At 44.6% G+C, this 11,279-nt stretch overlaps 1 long non-coding RNA gene across 1 annotated transcript; it reads left to right on the top strand.

Annotated features, from left to right (window-relative positions):
- Nucleotides 1–7,044: 7,044 nt before the first annotated feature.
- On the top strand, nt 7,045–11,279 carry LOC108962451 (uncharacterized). The gene is made up of 3 exons (XR_001991074.3): nt 7,045–7,196; nt 8,322–8,404; nt 11,150–11,279. It is a non-coding gene; the product is annotated as an uncharacterized LOC108962451 (long non-coding RNA).

Raw genomic sequence — 11,279 nt, 5'->3', positions numbered from 1 at the left:
AAAACTCGAGCCTGCTGGTTGGAATTTTCAGCTGTTACTTTTTTTTTCACATTCAGGCTCTTTTGGAGATCTCTCGATTCAGCAAAGCAGCGAGTGCTTTTGCATTCATATGAAATGATTTAAAGCTCCGTGAGGAGTGCTGTGCTCAGTCCCAACAACCACAAAACATACATTGTTTGAAATTTTATAAATGTGGTTTTCACTGAGAGCCACATTTTAAATAAAAAAACCCCTACATTTTCTTTCCAGCAAATAATATGTTGTTGAATATCCCACGTCTTGCCTAGCTGTGGCAGTGGGGTGTGTCCCTCTCTGCTTTTTTTATTTAAATTTTTAAACCTAAGGACAAGTCCTTTGCCCCCAGAAGGGCCCTGAGCCCCCTTCCTTAACCTGGGCTGTCATCTGTCTCACTCCCCTCGGCGTTCCTGCCCAGCTGAGCAGGGCTGGGTGCCCCAGGGGCTCATCCACACTGCCCTGCAATCAGTCAGAAAGGTCATTGCTGAGTATTGCTGGCCAGAACCTCTGCAACACCCTGCCCTGCTGCTGCTGGGCCTGGGAGCAAGGGACCAGGGCAGGAATTAAGCCAGGTCTCTCCTGTGGCAATGGAAGCATAACCTCTGGGCCAACCCCAGAGGGTTTTATTTCATTAAGACTCCGGGGTCATGCCTCCCTTCATTCAGCCAGCCTTTAATTCCCATCCTCCAGTAACAAAGGAATTGCTAAAGAATTAAAAAACCTGTCTCCTGTGAACACACAGGCAGAGCCACTGAAGTGGCTCCACTTGGCACCTGAGACCTGCTGGGTAAAATTGTTAGGAGTGGGAAAATTGGTTTGGATAAAATGATTCTCTTCAATTCCCAGAGACCAGCATTCACATGCAAACCTCACTCTGAGATGGAAACACTTCCTGCTGTGTAAACTGTGACTTGTGCTGACAACACCGAGGCAAGTCCTGCTCCTGCTGAAGCAGATGTTGGTTGGAGTGACTTCAGATCTCTCCATCAGCTGGCTGGGTGTCTGCAGGGCCCTTCTCTCACTTGGGATTTATGGCTATGGAGCTCAAGCAGCATCTTGCTCTGAACTGTTTCATTCAGTACTGTTTCTACCTGAGGTCTGTGTTTTTTGTCCTTGCTGTGCTAGCAATCTCTTCCTACCCCACCATGCACAGTAAGACCACCCAGTTCCTCATGTTGCTGACATCAGATTCTGCTAAATCAGTCCAGACTTGATACAAAACTACAAAAACCAAGCTTCATTTAGTGGAGAGAATTCCCTGTTTATCCAGGCTAAGGCAAGAGTGGATAAAGCCCTCAATAACCTGGTCTGATTGAACAGGCCCTCCTGAGGTCCTCTAAAACCTGAATTATTCTCTCATTCTAAGGCAGGCACCTGCCTTGTAAAACTGGGGTGGGTTTTCCTGGGACAAGGAGCTGAAGGGACTTGGAGGGCCCCAGAATGAGCAGAGTCTCTCCAACATGGCAAGCAAGAATTTGCACAGAGAGCTGCATCCATGTCCCAGCCATCTCCACCCTGGCAAGGTGTTACCAGTTCAGAAATGGGATCATGAATCAAATGCAATGCAAAACCCTTCCCTGGTGAAACCACAGGAACACTGGTGCACATCAGGGACATTGCAGTAACTCAGTATTATTTATAATGTCATTTTTTTCAGCTAATAGTCATGTTTATACTTGATAATTTCACGTAATATTCATGTAATTAATATAAAAAAATACATGCAATATTCATATAAATAAATGCACGTAATAAATACACATAACATTCATGTGTATACATACAATTGTTTATAAAATTTTACTAAACTGGACCCATTGACTATCCCTGCTTATTGAGGGAGGTTGGATGAGATGACCTTTAAAGGTCCCTTCCAACCCAAACTATTCTATAGTTTATTCTCCATACCATCCCTGAATTCACAGTATTTTTCCCTTATTTCAGTGCCAAGTTCGTGCAAGGAAGACAGTGTCTATAAAAGGGGGGGATAGATTGCAATCTTCCTCGTTGCTCTGCAGCTCCTGCTCACAAGAACCAGTCCCTCCCTTTCAAACAACCTTTGCTGACAGGATCCCAGGATGATCCATGGCAGGAGGCACCAGAGGACCACGGCAGCCAGTGCAACGTGACGCATTTACTGCACTGCCACGTCCTGTAGCTCAGTGCTAATGACGTCTGGGTATTGAAATAACCTCCACGGGGAGCAGCTCTGCAACACCTGCTTCTTCTGCTGGAGAACTCAGCCTTCAGCTCCTTGCTGCAATGGGAAAAAAGAAAAAAAAAAAAAAAAGAAAGAAAAAAAAAGACCTTCTCAGAGAGGCTGCTGAAGTGGAATGTCACATTAGGGCATGCTTGTTAATGACAAACCATTGCAAGGTTGCCAAGTGTTCAAAAAGATGCTCCCAGCATTGCTAGTATTGGAAGGTTTTATGTAACATTTAATTATCAGAGGTTCAGATTACGTGCGGTAATATAAATAGAAAAAGCAAGAAAACCTTTCATTAAGTGGTGCTCAGTTATCATTAATCACATATTTATTATATGATAACATACCATAAGAAGGTTTGGAACACAGATCTGGTGGTTGAAGTGTCTCTGACATGGAGTGGAGCTAATGAGGACAGGGGTCAAGTTCTGCCCTCAGTTAAATCAGCAAAGTGGTCGATTCTGTTGGTGCAGTCTCAAACTGGAGCTAAAGACTTCTCAGCATTCCCATTCCAACAGTGGGCAAAAGCCTTGCCACAGGAGGATCAGCTACTTTATGAATTTATGGCTTGAGGTGGGATTACTGTGTCCAGCAAAGCACACCACCACTCTAGCAGGGACGTTTGGGTATCCTGTTCCATGGAATTTGCATTCCTCTGGGGTTTTTTGCTGCTGGGAGCCCTCCACAAGGCTAAATGTATCCAGGGAAGCTGCTGGGAACTTCAAAGTGTGATATCTCTGAGGGATAATTTTCCTTCTGAATGTTTCCAGTGGGAATTTCTAACAAGTTGGCAGAGCAAATTGTGAGCTCACCTTCTGACGTGTGTTGCTAAGAAGAAAAATGAGTTAATACCTGACTGAGATGAATACAAGATTTAGGTATTTACACCTTTCTTCAGGCTGTCTTCAAACTCAGGCAGGCATAGATTATGTCACTCACAGTCACACAGTTTTCCAAAATGTTCTTCCTATAAAAGATACTCAACCTTTTACTTGTTTATTTATTAATTTGGTTAGTTCCTTATTTTTTTATGAATATTTATATTCTGGGGAATGAAAGAGGCATTTGGAGGCAGGACTGATAAACTAATTTACTATATTTGTCCTAATTCAAGTCCTGTTCATAATCAATATGAGGTACAGCCAGGAGGATTTTCTGCTGAAAATAAAGATGATTATATGTAGCTGTACATACATCTCCTTTGTATTTCAGTAAATATTATGATTTGTGGACAAATGGTCAATGGTCAAAGGGTCAGTGTTTCCCCAGTTAGAAACTAATACTTGAGAACTATTTATCTCTTCAATGACACTGCCAGCATCCAGAAAGATTATATGATTTACTTTGTTTGAAAAAAATCTAGGCAAAAGACAGTATTGATATAGTGGGCACATTCTTGAAAAAAATAGAAATATCTCCTCAGTCCTGAGGTTTTCTTTGATCTCTCTTCTATTTATTGACTTTATTGTTTTCATAAATAAAGTATTTAGGTTTTGCTGTATGTTTAACAACATCTACTGAAATATGACCATTCTTTTAGTTTTCTTAAGTATGTGGAGTACTACTTCCAGGTCTAATTTTTCCTCAATGAATATCATAAATGCCTTGAGAAATGTCCCTGTGGTTGTCAGTACAGACGTAAAATGTTAAAAATGCCTTTTTTTTTTTTCTGCATAGATTAAAGCCATTGGCAAATTTAATAATTTGTAGAGGAGATGATCCCTGTTTGCAGCACAGAAAGTTTGTTCTTTGCTGCTGATATGTAATTCCTGCTGACTTTACCAAAGGAGTGGAAATTCTCTTGCTGCTCCTGTGTGTCCTTTGCAAATTCAACAGCTCTTTGGGATTCTGCTCCACTGGTATGAAAGCACATTGAGTTTGCAGGGTGAACACTCATCCTCAGGGACTCCCATGGAATACCCCTGTGGGGAGCTGGCTGTGGCAAAGGATGGTTTGCAGTTTGGCAGTCTGTTGGTCCCTGTAGCCAGGGGGAGTTTTAGGGGTCTGGGTGTACCTGCAGTGAGTGCCCTGCACCTTGAGGTCAGCTGGGACCTGGCAATGACATCCCAGGTGCTGCAGAAGCAGCCCAGAGGTGGCCTGGTCTTGGTGTAGACTCAAAGAAATACCTCCTTTGGAGCCCCTGCACAGCTGGGACCTGGCAATGACATCCCAGGTGCTGCAGAACCAGCCCAGAGGTGGCCTGGTCTTGGTGTAGACTCAAAGAAATACCTCCTTTGGAGCCCCTGCACAGTGACCACACACTCCAGCAACCACTGCAGGCACCAGGCTGGGGCCCAGAGGTCACCTTGGGCACCTCAAGGGCTTTCAGCCACAAGCAGAGCTGGTTGCTCTGATAACCTGCCTGGCATTGCTGGCTCTGAGTTCAGATTTGCCTCAGGTGCTTCCCCAGGAGCAGCTCATTTGGTGGGGCACTGTAAGAGGGATCCCAGCCTACATCCAAATGAGCAAACCCTGACACAGATAATCCCCATGCTGGACCTTCATTGGAAGCTCTTAGAGGGTGCTGAGGCCCTGGCACAGGGTGCCCAGAGATCTGTGGCTGCTCCAACCCTGGAACTGTTCCAGGCCAGGCTGGATGGGGCTTGGAGCAACCTGGTCTAGTGGAAGATGTCCCTGCCCGTGGCAGAGGGTGGAATGAGGTGATGTTTACAATCCCTCCCAACTCAGCCATTCTATGATTTCCTGACCTCAGACTCTGCTGTCTCTTCACCACCCTTCAGAGTGCTGGAATGGCTGAGCCCTCCCTGCCCTCCCAGTGACACCCCTGGAAGTTTCTGCAGGTCCCAGGGGAGCATTTGCTGCTGGTGCCATCTGAGGTCTGGTGGGGAGCTGCCTGCTGCCAAACAGCCCCACATTTCACCCCAGCAGTGTCTGCATTGGAAAGCTCATTGGGATAACTTTGGAGGACAGATATTATTACTATATTTAATTTTTGAAAAGCCACTGGAAAAGTTAAGCACTTAAAGAAATCCCTACACTTATTACATTCAACTTTTCCCCTTGTAAGAAATGACTGGAGAGTTTGTGCTTTTAATTATTATTATTCTCCCCTGAAATTATAGGCAGAGCACTCAGTGACATTCGAAACATAAATTACTGGCCTGCAGCCTTGTGCTACTGTTTCTCTATCTCTCTGCCAGGGCTTCAAATCAATTTTCTGCATTTCTTTCAGATTTTCTGAAGAAAATTGTGGAAAATAGCTGTTGGCACATGGCATTTTTCCACAATGGTTAGAACTGTTGAATGGAGCTCTAATGGGCTGCCTTGGAGAAAGCAGCCCCAATAAAATGCCAGCCTCAGATGGATCAGAACACTCTCTCAATTGGAATTTCATAACTTTTCCACAGGAAGAGCAACATAATTTTCCTTGGTTTTGCCTGTAGTCCTGTAGCTTTGCTTAAAAATAAAATTAGCTGCCTCCTAATTTAAATTTCTCTTCTCTTCTCTTCTCTTCTCTTCTCTTCTCTTCTCTTCTCTTCTCTTCTCTTCTCTTCTCTTCTCTTCTATCTTCTCTTCTCTTCTCTTCTCTTCTCTTCTCTTCTCTTCTCTTCTCTTCTCTTCTCTTCTCTTCTCTTCTCTTCTCTTCTCTTCTCTTCTCTTCTCTTCTTCTCTTTCTCTTCTCTTCCTGAAGTTCCAACCACATTACCCACTGAATTTATGAGATTTCTGAAGGATTTGGGTTGTTTCTTTTTTCTTTACTCTGGTTTTGTCCAGGTTATTCTTTTACAAAATAACCTGGAAATTAATATATATATATATATTTTTTTTTTTCTGGGCAATCATTCTTTTAGTCAACAAAATGCTTTTCCTCAAAAGTCTCTCTGGTATGTTTTCAGGTGGCACTGGCCATACAGAGCCATCACTTTCAGGCTGGGAGCACCTTTAACTCTATCCTGGCTGCCCTGGGATTTAAATTCACTGCACTGGCCAGCACTGAAGAATTTTACACCTCCAAGTTTGGCTGATTTTTTGGGTTTAGAGTCAAATCCCACAAAGCCTATTTAGAGACAGAAAAAAAACCCCCAGAAATGAAGGAACCTTTCAGTGTGTAAATCAGACCTTGAGCATTTGCAGTGGATTGTGTGGGATGAGTTGCTGGAGGGAAGAAGAGCAGGACTCCAGACAAGACAGCAGATTGCACAAGAGCTGTGGCCCAGAAGAACCAGGGAAGCAAAATCTAGGATTTCCAAGAAAGAGTTTTTTAGTGCTCCCATTGTCCTGGTCAAATGTAGAGCTGGTTGAAGGAAAAAAGGACAGTGTTATGAAACTACTTACAGACTAGTTAATTCAATATGGCAAAAGCTTAAAGAAACAAGGTCACATCTCAGCTTCTCCCTGAAAACTGGTTCTTCCCAACTCCCTAGAGAGAGTCAGCTTTTGTGTTCTTGATTTTATGTTCCATTGCAAGGAGGCAATGTAATGCTGTACATGATAAAGCCAGGACCTGAACTTGACACAAGAGTGGTGAAAGTTTCCTGGGTTACCCAGGTCTGGGTGCTTTAGATACATCCAGCCATGATTTCAGATCAAGATTTGAGGTCAGAATATCCAGCTGCTGGCTGTCCTGGTGCCTGCTTTGCCAGGGCAGGAGGAACTGCAGCAATGTCCTTGTAAAAGACTTGTATCAAAAGGGAAAAGTGAGTTAACCTATGGGTGTTTCAGCTTGTGCAGAGTAATGAGTTGCTATCTTCATTAACAGAAAGAATGCCAAAGAGGCTAAATGAGTCAGAGCAGGCAGAGACACAATCCTTTAACGAGTTGAACAGGAGCTGGTTTGTACTGTGAGGTTATTGATAATCCCAGGGTTTATATAACAGCGTGATTCTGGGTCAGGGAGCAGCAAACACACGCTCCTGTGTACACACACTTGCTGTAGGCAGCACACTCCTCAGAACAGATGGCTCCAGCCCGGGCTAAGCACATCACTCAGGGAAAATGACTTTTTTGCAGCAGGGTAAGTCCTCCTTCCTGCTTTTGCACCTCAGTGTGTAGGGCAGATGTTGATTTTTTGAAGTGACTAATTTTGCAAATGTTCACCTGGGCTACTGTGACATTGAATCATTTTAATTCACCACAAGAAACTCCAGATTTAGAGTTTTAGTAATTTTTTTAAGAAACCCTACAAATACCTTTTCTGCAGCTTGAGAAATAGTCTCTTACTTTTCTATTTCTAGTTTCTATTTTTTCTATCTTCCATGTCTGCTGGGAAGTTTGACACCCAGTCTGGGATCATGACTCTGGACCTGGAAGTGGGGCAACCACACTGAATGAATTAAACATCACCTCTCACCTTTTATTTTTATGCTTCTGTTGGGTTTGTATTGTTCAGGGAGGTGGTTTACTTTCCCAGAAAGGGAAAGTATTCCAAGGTAAAGAATGGTTCTAGCTTCAAAAAACCACTTTTTAATAGCAAAGCTAATTTCCCTTTTACCTTAATAACCTGTTTAGTAACAGTATAACAGCAATGAAGGATAATTAATTTCCTTTAGCCAGGCCAGCATGCCAGTGCAAAGGTGATGCTGGTTGTGGGTCTGGATCCTCACCTGGTTTTGCTATCCCAATGTCAGTCATTTTGCAGGATGCAGTTTCTAGAACCTCTCACACCTGGCAGGGTGTCAGCACTTCCATTGGCACACCTGCCAGCACTGTCTGACCTGATGTTTATGGTTCTATAAAAGTCAATTTATGATATTAGGGAAAATTTGAAGCATTCTGGGTTCAGTAACAATTGTGGCTTGAACAGCCTACCTTAAATTCCCTCCCAGAGCATTTCCTGAGAATCCTTAAAGTCCCAGGTCTAATCTTCTTGTGGTCTCCATATGGACTAGCCTATTAATGAATAAACTACATGAAACTAAAAAATCATCCAGAAAAATGTCCAGAGTGACACTTTTAATGATGTCTGTAAGAAGCTGAGTGTATGTTTATCCTCTAAATCGCCAGGCATTCTTTTTTAATGTACAGTTATTCAGGGAGAGTTGTTTTGTTGTTTTATTTTTTTCCCAGATAACATGAAAACCTCCAGATAAAGAGGACAGACACCAACCCAGCTCTCAGACCTGTTGCTCTCTCCTTGCAGGTAGTGTTCAGTGACTGCCAGTGAAGGAACTACTGCTGGTGAAAATTCCCACATTTTCACAGAGTTGCTGCCTGGGAAGCCTGGTAAAAATAACTTTAAAAAACTTAAAAAAACACAGCAGAGCTGGAGTTTGGGTTGTCACCAGCCACATTCAAGAAAGCCACGCTGAAAAGCAAAACATCAAAGCCTCAAACTCCATTCTGCCTTTTACCATTGCCTCTCCCAGAGGGGGGCACAAAGTGGAAGGGAGGAAGAAAAGCCTTTAGCGAGTGGAGCAGCCCTGCAGAGGGGTTTGAGAGGGCGGGTGGTGATGTCTGAGCACGCTGCAGGTGCTGAGCTGCTCCCAGAGGCAGCACAAGTGTTGGCACGCACAGGTGCCAGGAGCTGGAGCCCACGGTGCCAACTCCAGCGGGCAGGAGCAGAGCCAGGAGCTGCAGGGCAGCCCAGGTTGGATCTCTGCAACACCCCCCCTTGAAGGAGGGCTGTGCTTCCTCGCTGGGAGCTGGCAGTGCCCTCCCTCGAGTGTTGTTTCGCTGCTTTGTCAAAAGGCTGCTCGGTGCAGGTGTAAAAAGCCAGCGTGGGGTGTTGCAACAGGAGGATTCTGCCCCTTCCCTCGTGCTCCTAATCCGTGGTGGTGCTGCTGTGAAATGGTTCCTAGAAAGCTCAGGACTGAGCCAAAAGTACAGCTGAGCTGGTGTCCTGTTGCATTGGCAAGCACGGTGACTGCATGTCATCGAGCTCCCAGCATTCCCAGCACTAAAATAGCAGGAATTTTCCCTTCTTGCACAAAATGATATATTCCTCCCTAAGCTACGGAAAAGAAACAATGAGGAAAGGAGATCAGGTTTGCCAAGAGCAGCTCATCCCTTTCATTTCAGTGTTCTCTCTGACATGTAAAAAATGCATAATAATTACAGAAAGGAACTAGCAAGCACTTCACAGTTTGGAAATAAAGTCAAAATATTTCTGACAAAATATTTTTCCACCAGAGAGAACCCAACCTGTGTTTTGCTGAAAACAGAAATGAATCAATGGCAGTTATTTTGGACAGATTATTCAGGCTAAAGAAACATGAAAAATACCAGGAAAGGTCTATATCAAGCTCCAGAGGTCAGGAGTTCTTCTGATGTCCTTACAGTAATTTTAACAGAGTATCCAGGTTCATTTCTAAGTGCCATGACAAGTTCTGTAATGATGAGGGTTAGAAACAGGCTTTAGAACAGAGGGAAAAAAAAATATTACAGTTGAAGAAGAAACAATGTAGAGTCCCAAAAGCCCTTTCCATGGAGTCCTGCAAGGCTGGAGACAGCCCTGCTGCCCCAATTTGAATTTTCCTCTTCCCTCTGCGGCATGAATGCACCACTCACATGTTTGCTGTGTCTCATTTAGTTGCACAAAAGTGAGTGGGTGAAATAGTTGAGATGAAAGAGAGTGTGTGGCAAGAGATCAAGAAAATAATTACTGCTGTGATCCACTGTCAGAGCTAAAAAATCTCAATTAAGGGAGAGGGTGAGCAGGAAAAGCTGATGGAAGGGAAGGGAAGAGATGTATATGTATGTGTAAACACACACACACACACACACACACACTCTCCTGGTCTTGTGTTTTCAAAGAATGCTCTTGAAAATAGCCCAGCAAGTCCTCTGGCTACAATCCCCTCCCCACCCTGGAGTTAGTTTGGTTTCTCAGGAACTTTAGAAGTTGGCTCGGGTCTTGCTTTGCACAAAGGTTTGACAGCATCCTCCAGGATGGTCATTCATGCTTCAGCAGGCAGTTGAGTGAGTTGACCTAATGCAAACCCGTGGAGACTTCACAATGAGCAGCATCCCTTCTTTTCAAGCTTCATATTGAGCAGCAGGAAGCCTTTCTCCTTGAGGGGGATGCAGGGAGCTGTGTGGCTGAGGATGAAATTCCCTTAGCCTGAGATGGCTTCCTGCATCTTTCCTGGGGCAGCTGGTGACCACGACCCTTCCTAGGACAGAAGAGCCCTTTGGGGCAATACCTGATGGCAGTTGTTGTTATCTCAGAGGTGTTAATGCTACAGTGATGGGGACTTTGGGGGTGGGTCCTGCTCAGGGCATGTCAGGTAGGGGTTTGGCAGGGATGGAGACTACAGGAGAAGGAATTTCACATCCCACCTCAGTACAAATGAGGCTGATGTGCTGTAGATGAGGCTGTGAACGTGAGCACTGTGGGGACATCAGTGAGCCTGGTGTGGATGGGTGTGAGCCAGGGCACAGAGCTGCTGCACAGAGTCCCTGAGCTGTATTTACACAGGGTTTATCTGTTAGAGCAATGGCACACAAATCTGTCACCTGCACAGGTATCTGAGCCTGCCTGGCTGAGAACAGCCATGCATTTTGCAGCAGAGATCACACATGCCCTCAAATTGTGCTTTTAGAACACTGGCACTGATATGTGTACACTGGGGAATTACATCTCTTCCCCTCTGCTTCTGCTTGGCAAGTGAATCCCATTTCACTTGTTGTGCAGTGACACCTCCTGTGCATTCTCAGCACCCAGCAGCCCCAGAGGTCAGGCACAGGGTGGGACAGTGGCAGGGAGCACAGGGGGCTGGAGGGGACCTCAGCTTCCCCTGGACAGGTGTGGCAGCACCTGTGCTCACACCCACCTCATGCAGACTCATTGATGGCTCACAAAGTGAATATTTTTGAAGGCAGACAATGGGGAGCAGTTGGTTTGCCCCATCATTTGCCCACACAAAATGCATGGAGAGGATTTTACATACAAATAAATACCTGCAAATTTTCCCCCTGAGCAGAAAATCCAACCTTCCTAGGTATTGAAATTGTGCTTTGATGTTGCAGGGCAATGTGGTCTCCAGCACCTGCTGGCGTGTGCAAGCTGTGAGTGCCAGCCTCAAGGAAGCATCCTGATGGAAAATAAATAAATAATAATTAAATAATAAATAAATAAATGAATGAACCCAAGCTGCAA

Source organism: Serinus canaria, chromosome 20 (assembly GCF_022539315.1).
Source record: "Serinus canaria isolate serCan28SL12 chromosome 20, serCan2020, whole genome shotgun sequence".
Taxonomy (NCBI): Eukaryota; Metazoa; Chordata; class Aves; order Passeriformes; family Fringillidae; genus Serinus; species Serinus canaria.
This window is presented reverse-complemented; position numbering and strand designations above follow the sequence as displayed.